The sequence below is a fragment of the Tachyglossus aculeatus genome, chromosome 1 (assembly GCF_015852505.1).
Source record: "Tachyglossus aculeatus isolate mTacAcu1 chromosome 1, mTacAcu1.pri, whole genome shotgun sequence".
NCBI lineage: Eukaryota > Metazoa > Chordata > Mammalia > Monotremata > Tachyglossidae > Tachyglossus > Tachyglossus aculeatus.
The window spans coordinates 117,871,311-117,885,403 of record NC_052066.1 but is presented as its reverse complement, the minus strand read 5'-3'; positions in this window follow the sequence as shown (position 1 = coordinate 117,885,403).

Below are 14,093 nucleotides of genomic sequence, written 5' to 3'. Positions count from 1 at the left end.
CTTAACTGAGCAGCTTAACATGGAGTCCCTTTCCTACAATAATTTCTCTCCTACTCTCAAGTTACCGCCATTTCCTCATTCTCCTCCATCAATTTCTCTGTTTTCTATCCACTATCACCTCCTCCTCTTCCTCTGTCTCATCCTCCTCCTCTTCCTCCTCTTCTTTCTACCTTATCTCTATTTTCTTTTATCATCTAAATATTTCTCTCTTCATCAGTGGCTGGGAAAAATGAGCTTATGGTAGGAAAAATCCCAATCAGCACCTGCTCTGGGACGGACACCATGGTAACAACAATGATAATAATGACATTTATTAAATGCTTACAATGTGCCATTCATTCATTCATTCATTCAATCGTATTTATTGAGCGCAGAGCTCTGTCAAATATTGTGCTAAGTGCTGGGGTCAATACGAGATCTTCAAATCAGACGAAGTCCCTTTCCCACATGCTGATCAGTCTCCAAGGGAGAGGGATAACAACTATTGAATCCTTATTTTGTGGATGAGGAAACTGAGGCACAGAGAAGTTAAATGAATGGCCCAAGATCACACAGCAGGCAAGTGGTGGAACCAGGACTAGAACCCAGGATTCCTGCCTTCCAGTCCTGTGGTCTTTCAAATGTTCCAGATTATCCTAGATAACAATGAGCTAGTATATTCACTTTGGTCTGAAGACACCCCAGTAAGATGCTGCCAACCCAACCCTGATTCCAACCCAGTTTCTGAGCCGGAGAGTACCTTCATTTCCCTCCCAGCAATAATAAACTGCTTCCCTTACCACTGTAGTCATTTTCAAATTGACTGCAGCTCTGATCTCTCCCTTTCTATGCAGTCTCGCATTTCCTCCTGCATTCAGAACATCTCTATTTGGATGTCCTTACACCTCAAACTTAATGTATTCAAAAGAGAACTCATCTTATCACCCAAACTCTTGACTTCCCCCTGATTTTCCAATATCTATAGAAAACACCTCCCTGTCTCACAAGACTGTAACCTTGGCATTATTCTGAACTCATCTCTCTCATTTGGCCAGTATATTCAATCTGTCACCAAATCATGTTGCAAGCTTCACAACATTGCTAAAATCTGCACTTTCTTCTCCTCCTCCCAAACTGCCCTTATGTATGTGCTTAGTACAGTGTTCTGCACACAGTAAGAGCTCAATAAATACGATTGAATGAATGAATGAATGTATCCTATTGCACCTTGTTTACTGCATTAGCCTCTTTGCTGAACTCACTGCCTCCTATCACTTTCTACTTCAGTCCATATTTCACTCTGTTGCCCAGATTATTTTTCTACAGAGCCATTCAGTCCATGTCCCCCCACTCCACAAGAACCTCCAGAGGTTGCTCGCCCACCTTTGCATCAAAAAGAATCTCTTTAACACAGGTTTTAAAGAACTCAATCACCTTGCTCCCTCCTACCTTACCTCCCTGATTTCCTATTATAACCCAGCCCAAATGTTTTGTTCCCCTAATGCCAATCTACTCACTGTACCTCAACCTCATCTACCTCATCTCCAACCTCTCACTCATATCCTACTTCTGGTCTAGATCATCCTCCGTTTTCATATTTGATCAACAATCACACTTCCCACCTTCAAAGCCTTGTTAAGAGCACATCTCCTCCCAGAGTACTTCCCTGACTAAACCCTCATTTCCTCTTCTCTCACTCCCTTCTGTGTTGCCCTTGCACTTGGACTTGCACACTTTATTCACCCGTTCCTTCAACCCCACAGCACTTAGGTGCATATCTGTAATTTTTTTATTCATATCAATGTCTTTATCCCACTCTAGACCGTAAGCTTGTTGTGGGCAGGGAACATATATGTCTACCAACTCTATCATATTGTACTCACCCAAGTGCTTAGTACAGTGCTCTGAACACAGCACTCAATAAATATGATTGATTGACTGATAGTTTCAAACCCTGTCCTTGAATAGTTGATGTTTAAAATATCTGATGACTATATATTTATGCATCATGTATGCGTATAATATATGAACATTAAGAAATCACACAATCCAACTATGGATAAATGGCTAATAAACAAATATAAACTAATGCAAATCAAGAGATTTTGAGCAGGTGTGTTTGATTAGGTAAGTTTAGTAAATTTGAGTCACAAGGATGAGCACACATGAAGTAGAAAGAAAAAATGCTATATTGTCATTATTGTGGTGAGCGAGAGTGGCTCCATTTTGTAACACAGAAACCATTTTATGAATGACCATCATTTGAGGCTGTGAACAACAACATAGAAGGAGGAATTTGAGGAGGAACTGACAACATAGAAGGAGGACTGAACCGTCTTACTGTTGAGCAGAAGAAAGACTGCTGTAGGTACACGAGATAAGCTACCTTATAAAAACAGCCCGAGAGGTGGGTGCAGTGGGGAAGGGCAGATGTCCTCACTGGCTTCACCCAGTAATGGGCTCAAGAGAGCAGGCAATTCAAAGCAGCAAATCAGGACCTGCCGTGACACCCCAGAACAACCAACATGAGTGGATAAAAGGGGGAAGAAATGGACCTCAGCACGGCCAAACAACCAAAACAGGCGGGTGAAGCAGCATGGCTTAGTGGAAAGAGCACGGGCTTGGGAGTCAGAGGTTATGGGTTCGAATCCTGACTCCACCAATTGTCAGCTGTGTGACTTTGGGCAAGTCACTTAACTTCTCTGTGCCTCAGTTACCTCATCTGGAAAATGGGGATTAAGACTGTGAGCCCCACGTGGGACAACCTGATTATCTTATATCCTCCCCAGTGCTTAGTACAGTGCTTTGCACATAGTAAGCACTTAACAAACGCCATCTTCATTATTATTATTAAGACAATGTGGCCGAACAACTGAAACAAGGTGGTTGCCATGAGCTAAGAACTGGACCCCAGGCAGCGGCTGACATCACCTGAGACCCAATGCCAAGATGCCTATGGCATGACCGCCAAGAACCACCTAAAACCTGCACCAGGATGAGGTGCTCCGGGGCAGCCAGACTCCTAGAACTCGTCCGACATGGAACCATCTCTACGAACATGGGGAAAGCAGTTGGACGGGTAGCTGTGTATGTGTGTGTGTGTACGTGAGTGTCATGTGTATGCGTTTCCCCTTTCAATTAGACTACTAAGAACTGAATAAAGTTTTCCTCTATATAAAGTGGTGGTTGGTTTCATTGTGGTTTGACTTGTCATTGAGTGCTTGATGGGACAGTAGAGGGTGGTGGATCCTCAGGGATGGACCTAAAAGAGAGGTGCCTGGTGATGTGACAGAGAGCGATCTATGAGTGGTTCCTGACAGGACCAGGGATGGACTTATAGAGTAGGTGCCTGATGGTGTGAGACAGCCTCATGACAATCATATCTATAGGTCAAAAAAGCACAGACCATGAGTTTGTCTGATCCTGTTGCTTTATCCATAAATCAGTAGTATTTACTGAGCACTATTTGTGCAGCATATTATACCTAACCACTTGGAGGAATAGAATAGAGTTACTAGACATGATTCCAGTCCACAAGGAACTTACCGTGTAGTGGAGGAGAAAAAGACTAAAATAAATTCAGGTAGGGGAAGCAACCAAATATAAAGATACATACAAAATGTTGGGGTCAGGACTTCAATTCACTTCTGAGCTCCATCAAGCCTCTTGCTTGATTCCACTATCTATGCGGTCAAACTGAGCTTTCATTGGTAACAGAAAAACACCTTACAGCTGGGTTTGCCTAGACAGGTGAAACCTTGATGTGGCAAAAGGGCATACATTTCAGAGAAATGATTATATAATACATACTCATTATACTGAAAGGGCACCTGGAATTCAGCAGACCCAGCAAGCATACCAAATTTAAATATGAGCATTTCTGGCAGGTTCTTTTGAATTAGTTAAGAGGGCCAATGTGCTTTTTGCTCTTTATGGCTAAGGATTCATTAGGATGCCATTTAGATTACTTATCCTGATGTTCTCTACAGAAGGCAGAACCAAGGGACAGAATTATCAAGGGTTTAGGGGAGAGGATGCCCTTCTTTCCCTGAAGGTTAAATTCCTACTTTCTCTTTCTCTCTCTCTCTCTCTCTCTCTCTCTCTCTCTCTCTCTCTCTCTCTCTCTCTCTCTCTCTCTCTCTCTCTCTCTCTCTCTCTCTCTCTCTCTCTCTCTCTCTCTCTCTCTCTCTCTCTCTCTCTCTCTCTCTCTCTCTCTCTCTCTCTCTCTCTCTCTCTCTCTCTCTCTCTCTCTCTCTCTCTCTCTCTCTCTCTCTCTCTCTCTCTTTCCACCCTGATAGTTTCTTTGGCCTACATTGCAATTCCAATGACAGCTGTGTTAATAGAACTAGGGCAAGTGCTCACCTGGACTTGTATAAAAATAAAATTGTGGCCTTAACAGCTCTCAGTTTATAAATTGTTTATTTATATTAATGCTTGTCTCTCCATCTAAACTGTGAACTCGTTATGGGCAGGGCTTTTATCTACGACTCTGTTGTACTGTATTCTCCCAAGCAATTAGTACAGAGCTCTGCTCACAATAAGAGCTCAATAAATACAATTGATTTTGATGATGATGAGTGTAAACCTGTTCTTGGCACAGCAATCATTCATTCCTTCTCTCTCTCTCCATCCCTACATTGATCCTTGGAGACTTCAGTATCCATGTGGATGTTCCTGGTAACCCTTCTGTTATCTGCTTCCTGTCACTCTTCAACTCCACTGACCTCCTGTTCTACTCCAGCTTGCCCACTCACCAATTTGGACACAAACTCCATCTCATCATCTCTAGTCACTGTACAATCTCTACCCATACCAACTCTGAAATCTCTCTATCCAAGCAGAACTCCTCACTAGTCTGCTTTTCCATACACCTCCCCCCTGTAAATAATTATAATAATAATAATTGCGGTATTTGTTAAGCACTTACTATGTGCCAGGCACTGTACTAAGCACTGGGGTGAATACAAGCTAAACTGGTTGGACACAGTCCTCTCTCCCACAATAATAATAACTATTATTATTATGGTACTTTTTAAGAGCTTACTATGTGGCAAGCACTCTTCTAAGTGCTGGGGTAGATACTATTTGAGCAGGCCAGACACAGTCCTGCAGGTTGGACACAGGCCCTGTCCCACACGGGGCTCACACTCTTAATCCCCATTTTACAGATGAGGTAACTGAGGACCAGAGAAGTAAAATGATTTGCCCAAGGTCTCATAACAAACAAGCAGCAGTCAAGACCTCTGACTCCTATCCCTGTGCTCTATCCATTATGCCATGCTGCTTCTCCCACAAAGACTTTTTCTTTTTTTCCCATCCAATCTTTTTACCCCATCCAATTTTATTTCCAAACCCAGTTACCACCAAACCCCGCAAAACCTTCCTTGATAAACAAATTTAAACCCTCAACACCACACTTTTTACTGAACTTAACTCATTCATTCCCCTATCCCTTCATTAATCTCATACCACTAACCCACAGCACTGGACCACCTCCCCAGTCCACTTCCTTTCCTCCCGTACACAAGCTGAAGACAGCTTGCTGGTGGAAATTCAGATATGAAGCTGACTTTGTCCACCTCAAGTTCATCCTTTTGTGCTTTAACTCCCTCTTCTCTTCCCAGAAAAATGATTTCTCCTTTCATATTGACACCCAAGCCCATTGCCCTAATCAGGTTTTTCAAATGTTTAATTTCCTCCTCAAGCACCGTGATCCTCCACCTCCCCCATCTCTCGCCCTTACTCTGGCTACCTACTTGATTCAGAAAGTGAAACTATCAAGTGTGATCTATCAAGTGAGATCTGGTGTGATCTCCCTAAAATCTCCCCTCTCCTCTCCAGTCCCTCCCTCCTTCTGCCCCTTCTTCAACTCTCCCATCTTTCCCCACAGTATCTCAAGAGGAGATCTACTGTCTTCTCTCAAATCCACCCCCTCCAGCTGTGCATCCGACCCTATCCCTTCACAACTTATCAAAGCACTGGTCCCCTCCCTTCTTCCCTCCCTGATCACTGTGTTCATCTGTTAGCTCTTCACTGACTTCTTACCTATGGCTTTCAAAGATGCTCATGTCTCCCTCCCTTGATCCCATGGCTCCTTCCAGTCCCATGGCTCCTTCCAGTTATTGCCCCATCTCCCTCCTACCATTTCTCTCCAGACTCTTTGAGTGAATTGTCTACACTTGCTCACTCAAGTTCCTCTCTAGTTCTCTCCTTGACCCCTTTCAATCTGGCTTTTGTCCCCTTTAGTTCATAGAATCTGTCCTTTCAAAGGTCAAAATGACCTTCTTCTTGCCAAGTCCAATGGCCTCTACTCCATCCTAATCCTCCTCGACTTCTCACCTGCCTTTGACCCTGTCGAATAGTCTCTTCTCCTGGAAACATTATCCAATCTCAGCTTCACTGACACGACACTGTCCTCTTCTCGTTCTCCTCCTATCTCTCTGAATGCCCATTCTCGGTCTCTTTCATGGGCCCCTCCTCTGCCTCCCACCCCTTAACTGTGGGAGTCTTGGTCCCCTTCTAGTCTCCATCTATACCCACTCCCTTGCTGAACTCATTCCTCTCATGGCTTCAGCTACCATTTCTATGTGGATGATTCTCAAATCTGTATCTCCAGCCCTGATTTCTCTACTTCTCTGCAATTCCTACTTCTTTCAGGATATTTCTACTTATAAATCCTGTCTCAAACTTAGTCTAAAACAGAACTCCTTATCTTCCCACCCAAACGCTGTCCTCTCGCTCATTGTCCCATCTCTGCAGTCAGCACCACCATCCATCTTTTCTCAGAAACACATAACATTGGTGTTCAACTCACATATTCAAACGATTTCTAAATCCTGTAGGCTCAACCTTCACATTACTAAAATCCACCCTTTCCTCTCTAACCAAGTAGCAACCACGTTAGTAAAAGCATTATTCATATCTTGCCTTGATTACTGCATCAGCCTCCTTGCTGACCTCCCAGCCTCCTGTCTTTCCCCACTCCAGTCCCTAATTCACTCTGTTTCCTGGATAGGTTTTCTACAAAAATGTTCAGTCCTTGTTGCCCATCCACCTCCTCATCAAACAGAAACTTCTTATCAGCGACTTTAAAGCACTTGAAAGAACTCATCCTGCCAACTCACTTTAATAATAATAATAATGACAATAATAATAATAATAATGGTATTTGTTATGTGCCAAGCACTGTACTAATGCCAACCTTCTCACTGTACCACGACCACATTTATCTCTCTGCCAACCTGTTACCCCCATCCTGCCTCTGCCCTGGAATTCCCTTCCTCTTCATATCTGATAGACAGTTCCTCTCCCCTCTTTCAAAGCCTTATAAAAGGCACGTCTCCTTCAAGAGGCCTTCTCTGATTAAGCCCTCATTTCCTCTTCTCTCACTCCGTTTTGCATCATCCTGATCTGATCCCTTTAGTCACCCTTCCCTCAGCCCCACAGCACTTATGTATATATCCACAATTCATTTATTTATATTAAGGCCTGTCCCCCACTCTAGATGGCAAGCTTGTTGTGGGAAGGAAATGCGACTACCAACTCTATTTTATTGTTACATTGTACTCTCCTAGACATTTAGTACAGTGCTCTACACATCATAAGTGTTCAATAAATACAATTGATTGACTGACTCAATCAATTTATTGAGTGCTTACGTTCTGCACAATACTGTACCAAGTGCTTGAGGGAGTACAAAACAGTAGATAAACACAACTCCTGACCTCAGGGATCTTACAATCTGGCAAGGAAGATAGATATAAAATAAATATGGTTAGGGGAAGCAAGAGAGTAGAGGGATATATATGTAGGTGCTGTGTGGGGGTGGGGTGTGTACAAAAGTGCTTATGGGGTATGATATTCAGTGCATGTGTGGGTGACACAATAAGGAGAGAGAATAGGGTGGGGAGATGAATGAGACAGGATGGGGAGAAGAGAGATTAGTCAGGGAAGGTTTATCATTTTGACAAGGCCTTTGTTTTCTCACAATATAACAAGATTTTCATTTTGAGTGGGAATCATTTTCAATCCAGTTCATGACCAAAGCATAAGAAATACCCATATCACTCTATAGGCATCTTAGGCTGGTGATTTTCAGTCGGAAAGGTTGAGTTTCTGGGTCTGGTATCCTGCAGGTGCCCTTGATATCGTGCACTGACCTACAGTGAGTATGTGGTCTTCCACATCAGAGGAAAAATGAATCGCAAAATGATAGCAATCTATGGAAAATGATCTTCTCTCAGCTTCCCAAAGTTTGAATCTATGATTCAACAATAATCCTTTTTTATTTTACAACATATAAAAGGCCTCTTTGTGGATGACTTCTAAATTCACTTCTCTTGCCCTGACCTCTTTTCATTCATTCATTTATTCATTCATTCATTCAATCATATTTATTGAGCGCTTACTGTGTGCAGAGCACTGTACTAAGCGCTTGGGAAGTACAAGTTGGCAACATATAAAGACGGTCCCTACCCAACAGCGGGCTCACAGTCTAGAAGGGGGATACAGAGAACAAAACAAAACATATTAACAAAATAAAATAAATAGAATAAATATGTACAAGTAAAATAGAGTAATAAATATGTACAAACATATATACATATATACAAGTGCTGTGGGGAGGGGAAGGAGGTAAGGTGGGGGATGGGGGAGGAGGGAAGAGGGGCTCAGTTTGGGAAGGCCTCCTGGAGGAGGTGAGCTCTCAGTAGGGCTTTGAAGGGAGGAAGAGAGCTAGCTTGGCGAATGTGGGGAGGGAGGGCATTCCAGGCCAGGGGGAGGACGTGGGCCAGGGATCGACGGCGGGACAGGTGAGAACAAGGCACAGTGAGGAGGTTAGCAGCAGAGGAGCGGAGGGTGCAGGCTGGGCTGTAGAAGGAAAGAAGGGAGGTGAAGTAGGAGGGGAAAAGGTGATGGAGAGCCTTGAAGCCGAGAGTGAGGAGTTTTTGCCTGATGCATAGGTTGATTGGTAGCCACTGGAGATTTTTGAATTTTCAAGCATTCAATCCTAGATCTTGCCTGATCTCCAGGGCATTCCTTCTCACATGCCTACTGGTGCCTCAAACTCAACATGTCCCAAATGGAAAAACTTCTTCCCTTCTCTCAGTAACTCCTTCTTCAAATTTTATCATCTCATTCAATAATACCAGCAGTCTCTCAATTCCAGAAACAATCTTGTAGTCAACCTTGACTCACTGTCTTTCAATCCTTATATCCCATCTATCTATAAATCTTGCCAATTTTTTTTCACATAACATATCCCACATCTTCCCACTCTCCTCTACAAAAAATGGATACTTAATCATATCATATATGAACTATTGATTGAACCTTCCTGCTTTCAGCTTCTCTACCCTCAGCTTCATGAATAATTTTTTGCAAGTGTCAAAACATATTTCTACACTCCTCACAAACATCTAAAATATTTCTGCTTGCTCTCCTATCTAGCAAAACACTCCTCAAGTTTAGGTTTTACCCTCCATTCCAGGGTGAGTGCCTATAGTCAGGGAAAGTGAAATGTATTTTTGTTGTACTTATCCAAGCAATCAGTGGCATTTAGGCAGCATTTATTGTATGCAGAGAACTGTTCAAAGTGCTTAGGAGAGCACAATACAAGAGTGTTTAGCCCCAGTTCCTACCCACAAGAAACCTACAGTCTAGGTGGGGAGGTACATAGTAATATAAATAAGTACATTGTGGATTTATATGTAAGTGCTGTTTGTCTGAGGGTGGAGTCAATATCAAGTGCTAAAAGAGTACAGATCCAAGTGCATAGGTGATGCATAAGTGAGAGGGAGTAGGCGAAAAAAGTTTTCAATCGGAGAAGGTCCCCGGAGGAAGTGTGACTTTAATAAGCCTTTGAAGCTGGGGAGAGTGGTGATCTGTTCTATATGGAGTGGGAGAGAATTCCAGGTCAGAGGGAGGACATGAGCAAGTGTTTGGTGGTGACATAGATGAAACCAAAGAACAGTGAGTAAGTTGGCACTGAAGGAGGGAAGCGTGTCTGCTGGTTTATAAAAAGAAATCCACAACGTAAGATAAAAGGGAAAGAGCTGATGTAGTGGTTTAAAACCAACAGTAAGGAGTTTGTTTCATGCAGAGGTGCGGCCTAATGGCAAAAGCTTGGGCTTGGGAGTCGGAGGATGTGGATTCTAATCACAGCCCTGCCACTTGTCTGCTGTGTGACCTTGGACAAGTTGCTTCACTTCTCTGTGCCTCAGTTCCTTATCTGTAAAATGGGGGTTAATACTGTGGACCAACATGATTAACTTGCATCCACCCCAGCACTTACAACAGTGCTTGGCACACAGTAAGCACTTAATAAATACCATAATTATTATCATTATATGCAACTACTGGAGGCTCTTCAGGAGCAGAGAGCTGAATTTTTCTTTTAGAAAACAATGTTTTGGACAGTAGAGTGAAGTGTGGGCTGGAGTGGAGAGAGACAGGTGGCAGAATCTTAGCAAGAAGGTTGATGCAAGTAGTTAAGTTGGGATATGCTAAGTACTCGTCAGCATAGTAGCAGTTTGGATGGGGAAGAAAGTAGAGTTTGGCATGTTGTGAAGGTAGAACCAAAAGGATTTGATGCCACATTGAATAGTAGGTTGGAAGAGATGAGTCAAAGATAATTCCATGGTTAAGGGCTTGTGAGATATGGAGGATAGTGGTGTTGTCCACAGTGATGGGAAAGATAGGGGAAAGTACAGGGTTTGGGTAGGGAGTTGAGGTGTTCTGTTTTGGACAAGTTTAGTTTGAAGTGCTGGCAGGGCATCCAGGAGCAATGTCCTAAAGGCAGGAGGAAATGAGGAAAGGAGAAAGGAGGAAAGGAGGAAATTAGGAAATGAGAAACAGCGTGGCTCAGTGGAAAGGGCACGGGCTTGGGAGCCAGAGGTCATGGGTTCTAATCCCAGCTCCGCCAATTGTCAGTTGTGTGACTTTCAATTCACTTATCTGTGCCTCAGTTACCTCAACTGTAAAATGGGGATTAAGACTGTGAGTCCCATGTGGGACAACCTGATCACCTTGTATCCTCCCCAGCACTTAGAACAGTGCTTTGCACATAGCACTTAACAAATGCCATCATTATTATTTTAAATGAAAGATTGCAAAGAATGGAGGTGAGGGCTGGGGATGTAGATTTGGGGATCATCTGCATAGATGGGATGGTAATTTGAAATGGTAATGAGATGGAATTTGAAATCATGAGAGTGAATGAGTTCTCCAAGGGAGTAGGTGTAGATGGAGCTGAAGGGACCCAGAAATGAGCCTTGAAGGACTCCAACTTTTTAGAGGGTATAAGGCAGAGGCAGAGCCTATAAAAGAGATTGAGAAGAAACTATCAGAGAGATAGGAAGAGTACCAGAAGACCACCTTGTCAGTGAAGCCAAGGTTGGATAATGTTTCAAGGATAAGGGGATGATCCACAATCCATTGCAACCAGTGGGCATTTAAAATTACTAATATTATTATATGAATAATGTTCTTCCTGTCAGAAATGAGAAAGGCCCCTTGACCATGAAAACTTTCTTCAGGCTTGCCTAAGGCCCTACATCAATGTTGGCATGGGCAGATCAGCTGATTTCAAATTAGCCGTACTTTTCAGTTAGCTACTTAGTTATGGTATTTATTATTATCGCTTCCACCTTTACAGAGATAATTAACATATATACATCTCTAGCCCTGATCGCTGTCCTCTCTGCAGTCTCATATTTCCTTCTGCCTTCAGGACATCTCTATTTGGAAGTCATTCATTCATTCAACCGTATTTATTGAGCGCTTACTGTGTGCAGAGCACTGTACTAAGCGCTTGGGAAGTACAAGTTGGCAACATATAGAGACGGTCCCAACCCAACAGCGGGCTCACAGTCTAGAAGACTAGAAGTCTAGAAGAGGTCCTACAGACCTTTCAAAGTTAACCTGTCCACAATAGAGCTCCTCATCTGCCCAGGCAACTCCTGTCCTGCTCCTGTCATTCTCATCATTATAGACAATACCACGATCCTCCCTGTCTCACAGCCTCATGATCTTGGCATTACCCTCAACTCATCCTTCAAATTTAATTCCATATATTCAATCTGGCACCAAATCCTGTTGGTTCTTCCTTATGTGGCTAAAATTCTCCCTTTCCTCTCATTTAAACTGTTACTATGCTGATCCAAGCACTTGCACTTTCCCACCTCAACTACTGCATCAGTGTCCTCACTGACCTCCTAGTTTCTTATCTCTCCCTAGTCCAGCTCAATCTTCATTCCCGCTGCCAAAACCATTCTTCTAAAACAAGTTCAATCCATATCTCCCTACTCCTCAAAAACCTCCAATTGCTGCCTATCCCCCTCTGCATCAAACAGAAACCCCTTACCATCGGCTTGAAAGCACTCAATCAGGCTACCCCCTCCTATCTCACCTTGCCTATTTCTACAGCCTAGTCTGCATGCTTCGCTCCCCGATTGTCAACCTACACACTGTACCTTGATCTCATCTACGTCACCACTGACCCCTTGCTCACATCTTCCTTGTGGCCTGAAACTCCGTCCCTCTTCTTGTCTGACAGTTCTCCACTCTCCCCACCTTCAAGGCTTTATTAAAATCACATCTCCACCAAGAGGCCTTCCCTGTCCGAGCCCTCATTTCCTCTACTCCCTCCTTCTTCTGCAGTGCTTATGCACTTGGAACATTTTATATTCTCTCTACCTTCGGCCCACCACACTTATGTAATAATAATAATAATGATGGTATTTGTTAAGAGCTTACTATGTGCCAAGCACTGTTCTTAGCTCTGGGGAGGATACAAGGCAATGAGTTTGTCCCACGTGGGGCTCACAGTCTTAATCTCCATTTCATAGATGAGGTAACTGAGACACAGAGAAGTTAAGTGACTTGCCCAAAGTCACACTGCTGAGAAGTGGCCATATTTACAATTTGTTTTAATGTATGTCTGCCCCTTTAGACTTTAAGTTCCTGAAGGGCTGGGAATATGTCTGCCAACTCTTTTGTACTACACTCTTCCAAGCACTTAGTGCAGTTTTCTGCTTACGGTAGCACTTCATAAGTACCACTGATGGATGGATACAATTGATTGATGAGCCTCTCCTTCAACTCTCATTATTATATATAGTGGTTCTCCTCAACTTCCTCTCTTCAGCTCTCACTCTTCACTCCTGCCAAACTCACCTTCTAAGTATGTCTCACTCTCCACTCTCTACCTCTGATTTAGTTCACACTGTTCCCTCCTCCAGGAAATCTCTTCCCCATTAAAATCTGCTGGATCATTGGTTTCCCTATCTTTGAAATCCACCTGAAATGTTAACTTCTGCAGGGAGATTTCCCCCTAGTCACAACCAACTACTACCCATCCTTGGCATTTGTGTAATTTAATTTTATTTTCACTCCTCCTGTACACTTGGCCTAATGGAAAGACCATGAGTCTGGGGGTCAGAAGACTTTGGTTCTAGTCCAAACTCCACCAGTTATCTGCTATGCAACTTTGGGGAGTTTGCTTTAACCTCTCTGGATCTCAGCTTCATCATTGATAAGTTTCGTCTTCCTCCTTCTCAGATTGTCTGGCAGAAACTGTGCTTGATCATATTATCTTGGATTTGTCCCAGTACTTACTATTTAAAATATGCTAAAATATTCATTATTATGTATGTATTTATCTGTACACTGAAGTTCAGCTGTTCTTCTTCTAGACTGTGAGCTCACTGTTGGGTAGGGACCGTCCCTATATGTTGCCAACTTGTACTTCCCAAGCACTTAGTACAGTGCTCTGCACATAGTAAGTGCTCAATAAATACAATTGAATGAATGAATGAATGATGGGTTTGAATGGCTTCTGATTTTATACATGTTCTTTCCCTGGCTTTCACTTTATTTAAATAATTTTTATCTCTCTCCACCTATAGAAGGTATGCACTTTGAGGGGAATATTTGTTTTGCTTCTGTTGAGCTCTTCCAAAAACTTGGTGCAAAGCCTAGCACTCGATAAATGCTCAATAAATGCCTTTGATTGACAGCTGTTTATAAAATGCTACTCTTTTGTTCCGTGACTGAAGAGTTTTTTGGCATATGGCTCTAAGCAAGGTTCGGTACAATTTTCCAATGGCCATTTGTTT